Source organism: Macadamia integrifolia, unplaced genomic scaffold (genome assembly GCF_013358625.1).
Source record: "Macadamia integrifolia cultivar HAES 741 unplaced genomic scaffold, SCU_Mint_v3 scaffold472, whole genome shotgun sequence".
NCBI classification, from domain to species: domain Eukaryota; kingdom Viridiplantae; phylum Streptophyta; class Magnoliopsida; order Proteales; family Proteaceae; genus Macadamia; species Macadamia integrifolia.
In genome coordinates, this window is record NW_024870461.1 from 8,397 (window position 1) to 14,719 (window position 6,323).

The 6,323-nt window shown below is 33.1% G+C and overlaps 1 protein-coding gene across 1 annotated transcript in view; it reads right to left on the minus strand.

Annotated features, from left to right (window-relative positions):
- Window positions 1-4,007: 4,007 nt before the first annotated feature.
- LOC122068859 (F-box/LRR-repeat protein At1g67190-like) overlaps window positions 4,008-6,323 on the minus strand; it is a 5,322-nt gene continuing 3,006 nt past the window's right edge. The window contains exon 2 of the transcript XR_006137258.1: window positions 4,008-4,222. The gene's annotated coding sequence lies outside the window, so the exon portion shown is untranslated. The remainder of the gene's footprint in view (window positions 4,223-6,323) is intronic.

Here is a 6,323-nt window from a genome sequence, read left to right on the forward strand (position 1 = left end):
AAAGGGATATTCCATAAAATGATTACTTTAGGTATTTAGGCTCAATCACATAAAGAAGGTGATATAGAGGATGATTTGTCATAGAGAATTTAAATAGGATGTGTCCGGAGTGTTGTGTGATCGACGTATTCCTTTAAACATATAGGAAAATTTTATAAAACAAACACGAGAACAGCTATGATGTATGGTACTGAATGTTGGGAAGTTAAGAAGCATAAAATAGATAAACTCAGTGTAGCTGAGATAAGGATGATGAGATGGATGTGTGGCAAAGCTAGGAAGGATAAAGTAAGAAATTATCCAATTGGAGTTGATTTGGGAGTAAATCTGAAACATGATAAGCTATGAGAAAGTCGTTTGAGGTCTCATGGCCATGTTCAATAGAGGCCTTTAGATGTTGTAGTACGAAAGAGTGATTTGATTAAGAATGAAGCAGCTAAAAGAGCCAAACTAAAATAAATATGGGAGAAGTGGTGAAGAAAGACATGCATTGCTTAGGCCTATGACCTCAAATAAAGTTGATTGAAGGATAATGATCCATGTAACCAACCCCAAATAGTTGGGTTAAGGGCTTAAGGCTGAGTTGTTGTAGTAATAAGACCAGACTGATACATGGATCAGAATATTGGGTAGTCAAGAAATAATATATAGAAAAATTTAGTATACCTAAGATGAGGATGTTGAGATGGAGTAGTGGTAAAACTAGAGAAGATAAAAATATGAAATGAACAAATTAGAGGTAATTTTGAAGTGGTCCCAATACATTATAAGTTGACTGAATGTCATTTGAGGTGGACTGGACAAATGCAATGAAGACCTCTCTAAATGCATTGGAGAGGAATGATATGATTCAGATGGATCAGCTTAAAAAGGAAGGGGCCGGGCCTAAATGACTTCAGGAGAAGTGGTGAGAAAGAAATGTATGGATTAGGGTTGACAACAAGTATGGTTTTGAATAGAATTTGAATGGTGAAACAGGAACCATCTAGTTGACCCCATCTGATTGGGAGGCTTGGTTGAGTTGAGTTGAGTTGAGTTGAGCTATATCATTTTTTTATATGAAGGAATTATCATCCTTTCCGTATAAATGAGTAATTGCTAAAAATTTAGACCTTGCTTCTACTAGTTTTGAGCAATTTAAATTTGTCCATTGCATTTTATAAATCAAATTTTTACCTATCAATTAGAAAGTAAATTTTTGTTGTTCTCCTTTTCTTTTCCTTAAGCCATCCAGGCATGACATGCACCAATGCCTATAAAAGAGATGAGGGCCCAATTAGAAGAGGTATGTTGGTTCTAGTTTCCATCTTGGTCTATTTCCCCAAGCCATATTTGGGTTATTAGGTCCATATGGTCTTGTATTATCATAGGTTACATCATTCATTGCTTCCATATTTTGTAATTCTTCTATATCAGATTCTAAGCTTTCATTTATTTCATTTTCTTCATTAATTAATAATCTAGGGTTTATTTCACTGATCTCACTGGTTTTGTCAGTAGTGTTTTCTTCTTCGATTATTTTTCTGATAATAAATCTATCTCCTCTATCGATTAATTCTTCTTTTTCTGTTATAATTCCTGATTTTATTGCTAAGTTTTCTAATCTTATCCTGTCTTCTTTCATAAGTTCAACACTAAGTTTCCTTTTATATAAGAGTGTTCCTATTAAACCATATTTATCATGCTGTTTTAATATTTTTATTTCTTCCTGTGTTATTATCCTATCTTCCATCATCATTATTGTTCTGGTTTTCTAATTCTCTTATTAATCTTTCTCTTTCTTCATTATCTATGGTGTCTGTCGTACTATTTTCAACTCCTGGTTTTGTTTCATAGTCTAAAAATCTCATTCTATAATTATTATTATTATCTTGGTATATTAAACTATCTCTAGGTATATAAACTGTATTAGAATCTTTATCTTCTGTTATTCTGCTTAAATTCCATTCTTGTCCTGCTAATATTGTTGGGTCAATTTCTGGTGGTTTTAATAATTTGATCCCTTTTGATCCTATTCCTTCAATGACTTCTTCTATAGAGATTTTGTAATTTGTTGTAGAGTTATTTGTTATTTTTCCTATCAGTCCTATACACATCATTAAATTAGTGGTACAAGATTCAAAATGCTGTTTAATAGATGTTGAAGATGATTTAAGTGATACAGAATCAATATACAGCATCGTATCTATAGAAATATATAATCCAAACCTAGAGGATAAAGATGATGAAGAAGAAATACCAAGTGTTATGCAACAATACTTAGAAGAAAATATATGTGTATTAACAAATACATGCTTAGAGGATAATCATAAATGGAAAAATGGATCAGGATCACATGATAGAGCATGTAAGAAATGCCAAGGATATCCATGGATACAATTAAGATATCAGTGTGAAAGATGTTTTGAAGAAAGATGTAAGAATTGCTTAGATAGATCGGAAGTAATTCAAAAAGTTGATGAAAAAATAGTAAAATTACAGGATAAGATAATTACTAAGAAAGTAGAAATTTTAGAGGATGAAATAACCATATTAAAAGCTCAATTACAGAGCAAAAACGATTTTAGCTCCATAAGATATGAAGAACCAAGAATCGAATGGATGGAAATAATTGAAAATGGAGGAATAAAACCAGTAAAATCTACAAAAGGATCTTTAGGATATGATATTTTTTCACCACTAGAAATAGTATTATTACCAAATGATATTACTATAATAGATGTCCAAGTCAGATATTCCATTTCAGGACAATATGGGATAAAACTAGAAACAAAATCCAGTATGGCAGCAAAAGGATTAATGATCATAGGAGGAATCTTAGATTCTGATTATGAAGATAATATCCACGTAATAATAAGAAATTTTACCCAAATAGCCCAAACCATAATATCAGGACAAAAAATAGCTCAGGCTATAATATTACCAAACTATGAACAAGGACCAAATATAAAGAGACTAGGAGGATTTGGATCAACAGATAGACCTAGTACTAGTAACCAAGTTATAGAAAACTATACATTAGCTACTATTGAAAAACCAGAAACCATTCAAAAAGAAACAGCTATATTCTGTCAAGTAAAGAATAGTTTGAATAATTTACAAACACTTTGTAGAATAAAAATAAACAAGAAAATAGTATATTTAAAAGCTATAATTGATACAGGATGTACTAGTTCTATAGTAAATCCAAAATTCTTTGATAAAAATGATTTCGAAGAAACAAAAAATCCAACAATAGCAACATCAGTTGATGGAATAGAAACAGAAGATAAATATAAATTAAAACCAGCCTCTATAAGCTTTAAAGATATTTGTGATAAGTATTCAATAGACTATCCACTTAATAATGTATACTTAAGGAAATGCCCTTGGGATATGTTATTAGGATTAGGATTTATATTAGCACAATCAGGAGGATTATATGTTAATAAACATAGTATTATAATATTCAAAAATATAACACAGACACCAACTTATCCACCATACCCAAAACCTAGATCTAATAATGACATATTTAAAGAATGTCCTTGTAATATACCTGGACAATGTAAAAAAGATAAAGAAGTCAGTAATATTGAATTAATTCTAGAAAAAGACCCTATGGAAGAAATTGAAGAAATTATTTCAAAACAAGATACAATAGATTTTGAAGATGGAATAAATCCATCATTAATGATAGCTATATTAGAAAACACTAGTAGTATTAAGAAAACTATAGAAAAACTAGAACAAATAGAAATAATTCAAGACAAAAATCCTTTACGACATTGGAAAAAAGATAAACCTGTTATGAAGATAGAAATCATAAATCAAAATTTAAAGATAAATTCTGGAATACCAAAATATCACCCTATAGACTCAGAACAATTTAAACTCCATATTAAAGAATTAATTGAATTAAACTTAATAAGAAAATCTAATAGCCCTCACAGATCTGCAGCAATGATAGTCATGAAAGAAAGTGAAAAAAGAAGAGGAAAAAGCCGAATGGTAATAAATTATAAACGGTTGAATGATAATACAGTAAATGATGCATATAATTTACCCCAAAAGAATTTCCTCATACAGTTCATACAAAAAGCCAAAATATTTTCAAAATTTGATCTAAAATCAGGATTTCATCAAATAGCCATAGAAGAAGAATCCAAACCATGGACAGCATTTACAACAACTGAAGGACATTATGAATGGAACGTAATGCCTTTTGGATTAAAAAATGCACCTGCAGTTTTTCAAAGAAGAACGGAAAAGATATTAGTACATCGGAACGAATGGATCCAAGTCAAATTCCGTGAATATAAAGGGGAGCCTTCAAGGATTTAACTTATTTAGAGCAATGCACTGCAATTGAATGGCAGATTTCAATTATACAAGATGCTTCTTTTTCGACTCGGTGGACCAAATCTCTCACAGGACCTTGAATCAACATTACGCAAGAGGTTCCCAAAGAAGCACAAGAAATAGGCCAAAGGCTTGGCAACAGAAGGGTGGAGACAATATACAATTTAGTAAATTGCACCATGAAGCACCATGTCAGTGTAAAACTTCGGTTTTTTATCAGCAAAAAGAAAATTTTATTAATGAACAATACAAGGAGGAGAGAGAGGCATGCACATGAGAAAATGATTGGGTGCCTGCGAGAGAAACCCATTTAACTGCCTCACCCGACCCTCCTTTGTAGGGTAAGGGTAAATATTTTATACTACTTAGCCTAGGCACGTTGGGTAAGAAGTTTATTCAGACCCACCTTACCCTTTGACCAGCGCAGCCTACATATTGGGCCCAGCCCATTTATGGATAGTGTATTTGGTTACTTTTTTTTGTTTATTAGGTTTTTATTAAGATTTATTGAAGTATTATCTATACATTGGTAAACAATTATGATGTGTGCTAGGGAACTTGGGGAATCTGTTTTGGATATAGGTTTACCCACTTCACCCATTTACTCACCTAATAATGGCATTTCTCACCCATGCCCTATAGAACCTCATAGGCTAAGAGTAATTGGTTTCTACCAACTACGAAGGGAACAGATGAGACCACTACCCAGACCTATCCTCCCTGTCTCCAGCCCCAGCTCTAGTGGCTGATTTGAGGGTACATGCATATCTTATGTCTTTTCTCGTAGAAAAGATACAATACATGTTAGACAAGGGGCTTGGAGCAATGGGCCAAAGTTTGGCCTCCTATGTAGATGGGCCACAGTGAGGCGAAGCAGCAGAGCATCCTACACCACCCTAAAAGTGCTCGACACTTCTCACAACAATAGTCCTGTTACACTCACAGAAAAGGCCTCCAACATCTTCCATTTTAAAATTTTTGACTATTCTACTAGAAATTTACATCAAGACAATGAAGACAAAGGAAGACTAGGATTGCTTTGTGAAAGGCCCCTAAGAACTTCTAGAAACAGCAGGGAGAGATACGTGTAAAAAATAAAGGAAGAAGTGTAACATATATTATTCAATCCAACTCCTCAATTTGATTTGATAGCCCATCATGCCTACATAGTACAGAAATTTCCAATATAAATGAGGAATTTTTCATAAAAATGCTTTAAAAAAAATAAAAGGGAATAACATGGACACAAAATAATTCAAAAATAGGAGGAATTTTTCTACTCTTCTTGCATCAGTGGGGACTTAGGTGTCTGTGACACAACCTATTTCAGTTAAAATTTGTCATTTAAAAAAATAAAATTAAAAATATTCCTATTTATACACTCATTTTTTTCATCTGCCCATCACTGCAACAATTAACTTATGGAAATGTGAGCAGCTCAGGACAAAGGAAGAGAGAGAGAGGGGTAAGTTCACATAAAAGGGGTCTCATAGTGCAGGGAGCAGGCAGAGGGGGGATGTGTCATGTTCATAAGAAGAATGGGTAGAGACAGAGTGAGTACCTGGACTGAGACTCTCTTGGGTGGTGAAGCGGCATAAGACAGCTAAGAGGAAGGAGTTGTCCAGCCATACTGCAATGATTGGCATTGCCGTGGTTGCCCAATCAACACCTCTGTCTCTTTTGAGGTACACATGTATACACACAGAGGGGGGGAAAAGAGGGAGAGGATTTCTTTGTTGAACAGGGAGAGGGAGAGGGCAGAGAAGAATTGAAAGGGTTGTGAATGTGGGTACGGTGAGGCATGTGCAATTCGTACATGCATCTGATAGAAAGACACTGAGATTTAATCACCAAAGCACTTTAGTTCTGAAATTCGTTTTGTTTCTTCAGCAATTATAACAAGATGAAAAACTCTGAACTTCTTTCTTTTTTTTTTTCTTTTTTTTTTTTTTTTTTTTTTTTTTTTTTTTTTTTTTTTTTTT